The following is a 13121-nucleotide window of genomic DNA, read 5'->3' on the forward strand; positions in this document are numbered from 1 at the left end:
ATTCTGCAGTTCCTCTTTGCTTTTGGGTTTTCCAGCCCACAGCTTGACTGTTTTGATTCATTCTCATCCTGTTTCCAGATGTGACAGGCAGCTTTTTTCAGTGAAAAAGTTGCAAAAAAAAAAACCCTACATGCTATCTGCCTGCAGCATATTTTGCTACAGACTTTGTGGAGACCAAAACATAGCTACACTGAGAGTGAATATCAGACGTATGGAAACATGAGTCCAGATTAATGTTGTCTTGTCTGCTTGGTCTGCAGAAAGGCAACATGTTTGGCGTGTCAATGTTTCACTACTGTGTTGTGTTCACAGCTTGTTTCTGCTGCCCTCAAGTGGCCAAAAAATTAGTTAAGGTAAGTTTAACTTACTTCATTTCTGCATGTGAGTTGTTATTTTCCCTTATATTTAAAGCTGTACAATAATAAGTAAATGTCACATTATATTTAGTTGCTTCTCTTATATTGTGGAAAGCAGATAAATGCTACATTCTCCCAGTGTAAAATGTACTTTCTCTGACTGTTTTATATAAAAAGTTAAGATGCAAGCAATGAATTGAATTGATGAATTGAAATCAGTATTTGTCAGAAGTTGTCAATTCAAAACTTTGATCTTTGTTTTTTACTGTCAGTAATACTTTTACCTTACAGCCACACAGTATTCAGTATGACAATATTTTTGTATACTGAGAGTGCTTCATCGCATACTGTAAGCAGTTACTGCCCGCAGAGAAATGCAGAGGCCAGGGTGTAATAAAACAGAAACCCAGAGTTCAGAGCACAAAATAATCCCTGAGATTGTTATGTGATGTGAAGGATAGATACATAAATGAATAATAAAAAAAAAAACAGACATTGGGATCTTATAGTGAACATTTGATAAATGGTGCTGAATGAGCAGAAGAGAGGGTGAGATCCTTATATACTGGATGGACCTCACTGCACACAACACTGTGGCAGCTTTATCAGACGAGATGCTATTGAAGAGCTTAGTTTCATGGGTTTTGCACTGAAAGAGCAGTTCAAACTGGTGTTTAACTTGACCCTGATAGCATTAAAATAGGTCAGTGTACACTTCCCCTGTCAGTTCTAAAGGCAGTCTTCTACTTTGAAAGTCTTGGTGGAACCTGAGGACAAGAAAGCAGCTCCTTAAAGAAACTGATTTTTCACTGGATTTATGGTACATCAAGAGTCTCTTTCAGGTTGGATATCTAATTAGACTGCTTTCTAGGGAATAACTGTAGTGCTGGAATGAGTGCTATAAAGACAGTGCTACTGTAGAGCTTTAATATTTGGGATGAAACACATGGGTGAATGTGTCCGATTTGGACCTGGAAATGGTGGAACAGGGTCTGTGTCTGAGGTTCATGTCTGGTAGATTCTGACCTGTTTGACCACAGTATTCTGACGTAATGTTAAAACAAAATGAACAGTTTTTCTTTGAGCATTTGATCTGCAGACTCCTCAAAGAGAACCCGTCACTTTTCATCCAGATTTGAATTCTGCAAGATAACTTACTTATTCCTTCAGTTCTGCAGCTTACAACAACTAGACAGATATGTGAGAGCAGATAGTGCTCACACAGGTGCATACACTGCACATGCAAAGCACAGGAAGACTTGTGTGTACACTGACGCACATGCCCACACACCAGCTATCTGAAGGCAATGTCTTTGTTTTGAAAAGTTAACACATATAAGCTGGCAAAATTGCCTGAGGATTTGGAATCAGAGCAGCGCCAACAATTGATTCTGATGTTTGTCCACTCTCTCTGCATCTAAATGAGGACAGGAAAAGCATTTAAATACTGACAATGCAACCAAAACAGTCTCAGCACAGGCACTTCTGGCTACATGGCCTGAATTTATTAGATGATACAGTACACTTAAAACCGAACATTATGGCTGTATTTCTGTTCAGGTGCACACGCGTGTGTATGTGTGTGTGTTTGGGAGAATGCAAATCATTAGTTCAATCCCAGAGACGTGATTGGTGTTATACATCACAGCTGCCTCTGCCAGCCTCGTTTCTGTGCTTCTCCTACCAGTTCTGTTCAGTTGTCTGCCTGGTTCATGCCTCCTACATGTTGGATGCCGTTTGACCACAGTGACACTGTTATATATGAATTCACCTTGTGTACCCTGTGAAATGAAAAATGAAACTTCCTTATCAGTGTGCCGCAGTAAAGTAGTTCAAAAAGAGAGAAAAAAGGACAAAAAGTTGACAAAACTGACGTCTATAGAGTTTGAACTCAAAATGTTGTGCTTTCAACACTGTGTGAAAGGTTACATACCCAACATGCACATGGGGGCTTGACATTTTGATTGACATCCCTTAGCAAGCTGTGTAGGGAGTTTGTTTCCAAGGAAGTGTGTAATCTGTCCCCGCTGCTTTTTTTATAGTCGCCAGAAAAATACTGTGTATAAGGTCACCCATACCACCATTCAATCATTTAAGGAGGTGATGAAACATTGTACTCAAAAAAAGAAAAGAAAACCACAAAATATACCTTGCAGAAGTTGAACATTTCAGGAAAGCCACAAAATGATAACACATTACAGTGTTGGAGAACATTTTCATTACAGCAGGGGAAAATTGCCGGAGCCAACGGCCCTTTCATTTAAAGTTAGAAACCATCAGGGATCTAACAGACGTCAACATTTTGACAGGAATCTCAGAGCTTCTGTCGAACAACCCATCATCTGCAAAACAATAAAAATAAGTATGGATTTGGCACAGTCCCACGGAGCACTTGCAGCTTTGCACCAGCTGTATTCCATGTTCGGCATCAAGTCCTAAATGGTCTTTCTTTTATGAGAGCTGATACACAGCACTGCTTGCACTGCTGACTAGTCCCTTTCTATGCCTACGTATACACATGACATGTTCGTCTGATGATGAGTGTGCGGTTTACATGTGCCCTGGATATTGTGGCTTCTTTTCTACCTGTTTGCCAGCTGCAAATCTCACTAATAACGTGTTAATTGCATCTGTAACTGTGGTGAATATGGTGTCATCTAATTGCCTACACTCATGTATCTGCATTCCTCCCCTGTGGACTGATTATAAGGTGAACACATCCCAGCAGACTTTGTTCATGCTACACTCAATCGCATACATCATGCTTCCATTTAGAAAGGAGCCCCATAGCCGAATGCCAGCTGTACCAAACACATTCTCAGCAGGTGACTTACCTGTGGTGGGCATGTTTTGCTTGTGTGTTTTGCTTGCAGGTGTGTGATGATGTCTGCCCAAGCCTGAACTGTAATGACAGCATAGTCAAATGACTGGCTCAAGAGTGTGTGGCCATGCAGGGGATGGGAATAGAGAGATGGTGACATTTGAAAGACTCACTTTGTTGAGCTTTCTGCAGAGTTGTTAGCTGCCTGTAACACCAGAGCTGCTGTTTTCTTGGAGCTGAGTTATACACCTACATTTTGTATCATTCATCTCATAGAACGCAGTTTTAGCTCCCCTTGGTTGGTTAATGAAAGTTCGTTACTGGCTTGCAATGTTAATTCCAAAACTTCATGCTGCCGTTTAACAGAAAAGCCTTCCAGCGGTGCAGTATAGTTTGGCTCAGCACAGGTAACGGCAGCCCAGGGGAAATCTAAGCTTATTGTCTTCTTCTATATTATTATTATTATTATACTGTATCATATTATTGTTTTTTTAGGTTAATGTTCTCTATGTCTCAGTTTTCTGCTGCAACAGAAAGTATTGCAGCTAATTTACAGTTCCAGATAAAATCTTTTGCACATTTTAAATAATAGATTTCTCCCTTAATGTGTTGCGTCAGGATTGTTGCTTGGGCATGCTTTAAAACCTTCATCTGGGATCAAAGCATGAATAGTAACAGAGGAAACAGAGCTCGAGTAGTTGTTTGTTAACATGAAATGGACATTAAAAGAATTTTAAAAATTAGACAAATGTTGCGATTGAAGAAATTATTTGGAGAAACAGAACATGAACTTAATAGTATATACAGAAGTAAGTGCCAGTTTTGTATGTTTCCTTTGTCTGCTTTGCACAGGCATAGAGGAAACATCTCAGTGTCTGAGGCTGATTTGATTGACCTGACTGTGTTTCTCAGTACTACAGCAAAAATTGATTTTTGTGGATGCTATCTAACTGCTTCTGTGAGACCTAATGCTGGGCTTCTCTGCACCCATCTGTTTCCCACTACTTGTTAATATGATAACTGCTAATTAGGCAAATTATTCATAACATACTGCTGGAATAAATTGCTGTAAATCAACAAACACACCTGTCAGCTGGTATTTATATATTTTGTCACGACATATCTTTTTTCAGAAATTGCTGGACATACAGAAGACTTTTCCATTTGAAACAAGAAGCAAGCTGGATGAATTAGTACCTATGAATTCTCTTAAGATATGAGGATATGAAGGATATGAAGATTCAAAATGCTACCTGTTAGAAATGATAGCGCTACAGTTAATTATCTACTCAATTAAGTAAATATTTCTGTCACATAATACACATTTCTCAATACTTCTTCTACAATTCTCCTTCTTAGGTCTTTAAAAAGTGGCGAAACAGCGCCCCCATACAACTGAACTGTAAAGTCACGGCACCTCAGCGTATGTGGTGAAAAAGGGTATTGCACACAAAAAAACCCCCAAAGAGGGTCCAGGTGAAGCTGAAGTCATATGATTACAGGAGGTTAAGTAGTATCCGACAGATGCGGGAAGCATACTGAAGTGATACAAACGGAAGAGTTAGTTTATATCCAGTACTGACATTAACTACGTTGCTTTTAGTTTACCAGCAGTGATGCAGTAGTACACTGTCATGGCGACGTGTGCAGAAGGAGCATGCTTGGCCTTCGTCAGTGGAGGCGGAGAGACGGCTTTAAATGTGAGTCATAAACTGATATTTTGCATGCGTGTCTCTGCTGATGGCTTAACTGTTTAAATACTCTGTGTGTGGCGTTGGAGGTTGAATGTACGAGCGCTGTTCTGGATAACAAAGCTGCTTGCTACACAAACACACACACACACTAAACAAAAAACAAAGCAACTGTTTTGAGTTTGCCCAATTTTGTAATTAAGGAAGTTAATTTACAAGCTGGCTGTGTGTGTACGTTGGGAATGTTTGTCATTTTTCCTTATCCATATTTTGCTGTGTTGAGTGATAAGCTGTAATATTGTTGGCATTGTGCTTACTTTTACGCACGCTGTAATATTGTTGGCATTGTGCTTACTTTTACGCACGCTGGCCTGACCGCAGTAGCTTAACAGGAGTGGAAGTTATACATTTGATACATGCGGTTGTAGATTTTATAATATGTAAATGAATGCTGTGTGGATTGTTCAGCTTTACAGGACTGGCACAGGTGTGTGCATCTTTGATCTTAATTCAAATCTGTTGTCTAAATGTCATCTAGTGCTTTGCAAATTGAATGTTATGTAAGTTGTGGATGATAAACCACAATGGGGAGGTGTTGACTTAATTAACTTTGTTAGTCAAATGACAGTGTCCTATTTTTATACCTATATTTATAGATGACCTGCCTGACTTGTCTCCCAAACTTCTTTTTCTGAGACAAATCACAGCTAAACAGAGCGTTCATGTTCAAACGACGGTGCAAAAACACCACCTGGTCCCACTCTGGCCCATGTTGGTTAAAGGGGCCTGAATTTCCACTGTGAATGAAATTTTCACTGCCTTTCTCATGTAATGTTTTTTAGCCACTTTTAATATGTTACAGATAAGGAGAGGATGATCGATTATGGAGTAAATTTTCTCTTACAATATGTCATTTTCTGTGTTGACAGTAACATGCAGGGTCATGATATGGTAAACTGAAAGAAAAAAAATGCCACAATGCTTATAATGGCAGAAAACAGAGACATTAAACACATCAACATCATTCACTCTGTGGTAAAAACAAATTCTGTCACTGGTAAAATGCCCACATCTGTTGGTGATACAACATTACAGTCAGAGTGTGGTAAGGCCCACGGCTCTTTAAATGGTTCAAGTGCTTGTTTTTATTAATTTTTGTTTTGATAAGAAAAGATTTTCAAGCAAGACAGTTTTGATTTCTTTCAAAGCCGACGGCATGTGCCTCCATTATTTGTGGTGTTGTGTCTGATTCCAGCTTAATGACATCATCAGCACGCACTTGTGTCCAGTAATTACTGCTAACACGGGAATATGTGGCTCCACACTGTTGCCCAGTATGGCACGCATTAGTGCTGATCACATAATGTAGCGGTTCATGTTGCCTTGACTAAATGTCTAGAGTTAACGAATCATGAAACTTTGCGGTGTGCCGTGTGTCCCTTGTGCTGTTTTTTCTGTTGTGATGTTTTCATCTGATTGTTTTTTTTGTTTTTTTTAGTGTCAGTTTGTAACCTCTACCTTCATGACATTAATGGACATTTCTAATGTTCCATTAATGTCATGAAGGGACATAACTGAATGGGACATAATTTATTATGCCATGAAAGTCGTAGCCAACCAAAATAGCCTTTTTAAAATTCTGATGACTGTCTTGTTTTACTTTGTCTTTTTAAAAAAGAAAAAAAAATCTTCTCTGCTTGCTGTATGAACACCAGAATCAACAGACAAGATGCGTGCAGTTTTCTCTGCGCTGGCAGCACAGCCTTGCTTTCTTCTAAGCGGTCAGAGGTGCCTGACATAAAAACCAGAAAGCCAGTCAGAACATGTATGACCTATGGCTCTTTAATTCCTTCTGAAGCAGCTTCTTCTCGTGTTCTACTTCCAGTGTAACACAAGCTAATCCTTACACGCTTGTCAACTCCCCACATTGTAATGCTGTGTCTTTTGCTTGGAAAGCTGCCGTATTAATTCAGTTTCACCTTATTCTGTGAATGGGAAGGCATTAAAAGTCTCCCAAGTCCCTCATCCTTTTGTGTTGCACACTCCATTGGGTACACCTAAAATATGAATAGAAATGTTATTTTACTAATTTGCCAAGAATCACATTTAAAAATAAGCTGTATTAAAAACACTGCTCTTGAAGAAAGCCTGAAGAACAAGATGATTACATTTTCTCATGTGTGCCCTTGCTGTTCTTTTCAACTGATTAGATAGTTTAGGCTACAGCAGACTCATTTTATGAGGCACAAAAGAGTCATTTACATTTAGTTATTGCATCCATGGGTCATAAGTGTCACTTGGGCATGGCTTAGCTTTCAGTGGTTGGTTATTTTTTAAGGGTTTATGGCCATAAGTGAAGTTTTTAAGTTTCCAAATTGACTTTGGTGTGTATTTAATTTGAGATGCAGACATTTTTGAAGATTAGCTGACAAGTCACATTTTCTAATCTTGTTGCTTCCATCACAAAATGTTCAGGGAAAGTATGAACGCTGAGCTGTAACCATACTTGGTACTTAATTTTCGCTGAAGGCATGTTTAAACTGCAAAGGGGGTGGGTGGAGGGGAAGGGCTATGCTCTGCATTAATGCTCTAATTAATGCTCTAATTGCTAAAATGTTTCTGCTTTGCCCTCTCAGTCTTTCATAAACATTAATTCATTTCCGCCAGATCAGTTTTTATTAAATTGATGCGTTCACAGTAAAGATAGGGATGGCAATAGCAGACTAACAACCTTTATCATTATTATTATTGTTATTATTTTTGGCAACAGAGCAACAGTCTGATTACAGAGTGATGATCATGCCAGACACAGTCCCAATCTGGTCAGGTGTACTCAAGGCTGAGCACTAAAAAGGAGGCAGGCTGTAATTTTTGGTCAGGCTAATGGGCTATTTCTCACCTCTGCAGAGCATAACTCTGCCATCTGCTGCAGGGAGTCTCTCTCAGCGCCTCGCCCCCCTCTCTCTGGAACTGGGAATGGACAAATGGCAACCTGAGAGCCACACTCAGCAGCTGAGTACAGGACTTGGGCGCACATGGACTTTTTGCTGTTTTCCCTCCTCTCATCCTTCCTCCCCTTCGTCCTACTTTTATCAATTTTATTTCTACAGCTCAGTGTCATAATTCGCATTTGCTTTTTTTGGAGTGGCTTTTCAGGAGGGAGAGCAGGTCGTCCACTAATTAAAAGGTAGATGGTTCAATTCCAAACTCCAGCTGTATTTTGAAGTGTCCTCAGGCGGGTTACTGAACCCCAAACCTCTCATGGCTGTTGGATGGGTGCATATGTGTGGATGGCTGATGATGGAACTTGGTGTGTGAATGGGTGAATGTGGTACCAATCCTGTCCCACATTATGTAGATTAGAAAACCGCTATATTAGTCCAAGCCTGAAATTCCTCTAAAAACCCTCTAAAGAATGCTCAACGTGACAGAGGAGGGATCCCTCTTCTGGGAGCACCAACAAGCTTCCACTTATTTTATTTATTTATTTTTTATTTGACAGTAAGTGGGTGTTGTTGGGTATTTCTGTTCCTGACACGCTCCTCACTTCTTTCAGTCATTTCCTGCGAGTCGTTAGAGATGTCTGACCACTAACCCTGTGATAAAATAAGCAGAGGCAGACTGTGCCTTGGCCCCCTCTGTTAAGTCTTCTGCAGTGAGCGTAGATAAGAAAACCTGTGAGAGATGCTATCGGACCTTTGGGTTAGAGAAACTGACAACTCCATCACCCCTAGTCAGCTCAGAAGGGGACTGGAGAGAAGTGCATATAGAGCAGTTTTAGATGAATCTTTATGATTCTCTCTATGGCCATTATGCTTTTCTGTGTGTGACACTTTGCTCAAGATATACACTTAGACTGTATGCAGTCTTGGAATAAATGAAGTGGATGTGAGGCGTTTATAGCAAACAGTCTGACATGATGCCCTGATGTGCTGCTATATGTCTTGGTTTCTGTATGCAGTCACACATTTATTTGAGAATACTGTACTCCTGAATTGGTACAGTTACACACCATATGAATAGAAAGAGGTTCAAAAGCTAAAAAGCTTTTCCAAGATGACATTTAACGTTCTTGCCTATATTAGAATACAGCTTTAATCCCTCTCTGACCTAAGGACAGAGGTAAGGTGACATGTAGAAAGTTATGCAACTGCAGGCCAGTTCAGGAGAAGGAAATTATAACAGTTTAGCTGAGTGACAAGTCAGGCCTGGAGGCATAGAACCATATCACTCATGTTCCCTCATGTATGACAGCCGGGACACGCTGGCCTTTATGCTGCCTTAGGAATATAGTATGACTGTATATGTGTGTGTGTGTGTGTGTGTGCTTGCAAGAGCAGCTAATGAAATGCCAGTGTGTTCTGAGCAAAGCCTTCTCACTAATGGTTATATGGTCAACAGCACAAAATGACAGTTATCAACTTAAAACCACCATGTTCTGAACAGAAACGTTACAAACGGCAAGGTAGAGTAACATTTCGAAATGTGCTACTCAGTCCAGCACTTGAGGTTATGGTTATGCCTGCGGGGCAGCGACAGTCACAGCTGAGTGAGAGAGCGCATAGATTTAAATCAGAGCAAGTCTGTCACAATTCAAGTCATATCCATAACTTTAACCACTCTTATGAAGCACAGAGCAAAGTTTTGGATAGGAGACGTGCAGGATTACGGAGAGACGGAAAGTCAGATCCATCCAAACTGGTTTGCAATCAAGGATTTAATTTCACTCGTCACTTGTGCTGTGAGGCTCAGTGAAGGAAGGTGTCACTCCAACCGGAACATCTGAGTACACAGAAGGCTACAGATTATGTCCCAGTGTCCCAGGGATAATATTTTGTCCAGACTCATTGAATACGATGACATCATCTAGTATGCACAGACATAATTTTTTTTGGGGTGGGGGGCAGGGGACATGTCCTCTGCACTTCTTCAAAAGGCTGTTTTGGTCCCCGGCACTTTTTTCCGTCCAAAAACAATGTAACGCTATAGTAAACAGAGACATGTCAAGCACTAGGACCAAGCGGAAAACGGCAGCTCAAGCTGAAGCCTGTTTCCCTTAGTTTAGACCGCCCACAAGCTCCTCGATTGGCTCTGCCATTTCTTGTGTGGTTGGCCGTCCCCGCTGTCCTGTCACTCCACCTTGCTTGCACACCGGTCTGCTAGTGTGCGGTCAGGAGTCCTTGTTAATCTGCTACTGTAAATTGGGTGTTTGTTCTGCCTGGCCTGGGTCACGTCAGCTAGAAGGATTGTAATATCAGAGGTTTCATTTACGTTAACGTTTGAATCGGTGTCCATGCGCATATGTGTGTTTGATAATTGGGCGCAGCCAAAATGTCAAAAAAAAAAGAAAGTGGACATAAGAGACTTCTTCAGAAGTCAAAGTGTAAGTTACAGTTACACCCGTCCCGCAACACCTTCACTGGCTCCAATAAAGCAGCATATCCACTTCAAGATCCCCTTCATCATTTACAAAGCTCTCAATAACCTTGTGAAGTGTGTTAGTTTTATTGATTAAAAATACTTGTGTTCCCCCCACCTCTGAAATCAAAATTTCATCCTTGCTAGTATGTAACAAACAAAGTCATTACAACTGTAACTTGCAAATTTTCTAAACCCAGCAAAAAAACAGGCCCAATAGCTTTCACACAAAGAGAGACTATCTTGAAGTCACATAGTAAAAATATCCATACATGAAATAAAACAAGTATATGTAACATTACACCCAGTGAAAAGTATGAAAAATCGAGGAATTTTCATAAAATTATGAAAGAGTAAAATTACATCTGTACATTTTTTTATGCATCTGCGCTGAAGATTTTTTTAAGATCCCATGAATTCAATAAGATGTTTTTCAAAAAAATCAATGACATGAACCAGGTGGTCCTTGGTGAGCTGCTATGGAATGATCCAGAGATTATTTACGTTTAGTTAAAATCAGCGTAAGAGAAACCAATCACTGACCATCCCTTCAGTCGTCAAGCTACTATCCGATCGTCAGTCAGCACGAGCCAGGAGGAGTCGTGTTTCTTCTGATGAGCAGCACAGTCCGACGATCAGGCTTTGTAATATGGTGCCGTTCTGCCTCCAGTCTGCGAGCTGAGGCCGGACACAGAGGCATCTGTATCTGCATCCTCTGAGCAGTCTGAACATGTACTTGGTATTCCTGATAGGACGGAGCTGGCTAACTGAGGCTGGCAGTGTGGCTGATCTGTAGAATGTAGCTCTGTTGTGGCACATTAGAATAGCAGCGCAAAAAAACAACAGCAGCTCTGCATAGACATTGAGTCAAATCAACGGGCTGTGTGTTCATGACAGGAGGAGAATAATTGGTCCAATTTATGCTGCATGGATTTATGGCAAGCTGTCGCACATTTGGTACAGGCCTTAATGTGCTTTTCTTTTCAGCCGTTGATTTGTCATTGATCTGTCATAGATGAAATAAATGTGAGCGTATAACGTGTAATGTTTTCAATGTTGGTAATATTGCAGAAAGAAAAAAATCTGCCTGTGTTCTATATATGCATATAATATATTTATCTTGCCATTAAACCCAGTAAAACATCCCAAATGGAAAGATGGAAATGTGATTCTGGAAACAAAAATCTGAAAATGTCATCAGCATCATGGTGCTTGCACCCATACTCCTGTCATTTCAGTGTATCCCAGAGTCAAGTCCAACTTAACTGTGCTGTATCCTGTCCCTTGCATATGGACTGCATCTTAGGCCTTTCTGTCCTGCAAGGTTTTAGAAGTGTTAGATTGAGAGATTAATGAAATCTACTCCAGTTTAAGCAAGAGTGAAACACAGATCCATGTATTTAAAACTGTCAGCCATGAAGATTAATATATATTCCCCCTGCTGACTTATTATTTTCATCTGTCAGCGCATCTATCAGTGCGGTTCGAGACAGGTTTGACACGGTCAGTCTAGAAATATAATTAGAAAATAGAAACTTAACAGTATGAAAAAATATTACAAAACAGTATAGACAGTGGTGGTTAAAAGTGGCAACCATATCTTCAGTTTTGGCAACCAAAAGCTGATGATGTTGAACCTTGTTTACCTAAAAGTATATGCAACTACGAATGTAATTTTTGTAAAATAATGATGCAACTTTTAACAAATCTTTTCAAATGTTGAATATATGTCACACTACGAAAATTGCAGGTTTTAAAGAAAACACAATGCTTGTCATTAATGTGGATATACTTCAGTCTCACCTGACAAACACCTAACCATCCTGTAACAGCTGTGCTGTGGGAGACAGGCTGGGAGTCTATTGATGGCTGCTGAAGTGGAAATATGGAACTTTCCCTTTGTTCTTTGCTACGCTGCACAGGATAAATTGTAGGATTCATACTGAGATTCTCACCTTCGCCCACATCACCAGGGCCTGCTGCTGCTTCCTTTTCAGAAGCTCCTGGCATCGATTGCTCTGATATCCCTCTGCACCCAGTGCTCAGTTGAAACAGAGTGTTTTTTTTTTTCCATGGAAGATTAATAAGGGGCACAGCGGAGGGTCGCTGGAAACGGCAGATGAAAAGAAACACGATTCAGAGAGAAGGTCGTCTGTAGACCCTGCACACCTTTAAAAGAGCATGTGATCGCTGCATCACATGGGCAAAAAGCAGAGACAGTCTGATACATTAATACATTTTTTTCTCTTCTCCCTTCGGTGACACAAACACACACTCAAATGTTGTTTTTTCTGTAAGGTTTTTCCCTGCTCTTGGCGTGAAGCGTGTTTTCATTCCCCAGGTAACTCTGGGAAGACAAGATTAATCCTGGGTGCACCACTCTGAGTTCTTTCCATCGCCTCAACACACCTCCCATTCCTCATGTCTGTCGGTGACCTTTTCCTTTGTCGACCGCACAACAGTTATTTCAGTAATAACTAGGCATCATTCAATGCTGTGCGCTCCACAAACAACACTGTCAAAACTGTTTCCAAAGTTGTTGGTGTGGATTCAGTAGCCCGTTGTATTTGAAGCATGCAGTTTGTTTATTTTTGTTGAAGTACAAGAATGTGTAGATTTAAAGGTTGAGAGACTGTTAGAGGGAAGCGGCAGATGGATAAGGACTGTCTGTTGAGTGACTTCAGGAAATTAAAACTGTCTTTATTACCTCTCTCATCCACCACCACCCAGCCCACCCTCCATTCGCACACATACACACACAATGTTGCACTACTACCACTACAATACAGCCATGCATCGCAGCTCCGAAAGCTCAGAAAGAGAGAGTGAGAGAGA

At 40.5% G+C, this 13121-nt stretch overlaps 1 protein-coding gene across 1 annotated transcript in view; it reads left to right on the forward strand.

Annotated features, from left to right (window-relative positions):
- The first annotated feature begins 4604 nt into the window (after positions 1 to 4604).
- Positions 4605 to 13121, forward strand: part of LOC124050087 (MAM domain-containing glycosylphosphatidylinositol anchor protein 2-like) — a 220997-nt gene continuing 212480 nt past the window's right edge. Inside the window, exon 1 of the mRNA XM_046372209.1 lies at positions 4605 to 4877. The gene's annotated coding sequence lies outside the window, so the exon portion shown is untranslated. The remainder of the gene's footprint in view (positions 4878 to 13121) is intronic.

Source organism: Scatophagus argus, chromosome 19 (genome assembly GCF_020382885.2).
Source record: "Scatophagus argus isolate fScaArg1 chromosome 19, fScaArg1.pri, whole genome shotgun sequence".
NCBI lineage: Eukaryota > Metazoa > Chordata > Actinopteri > Scatophagidae > Scatophagus > Scatophagus argus.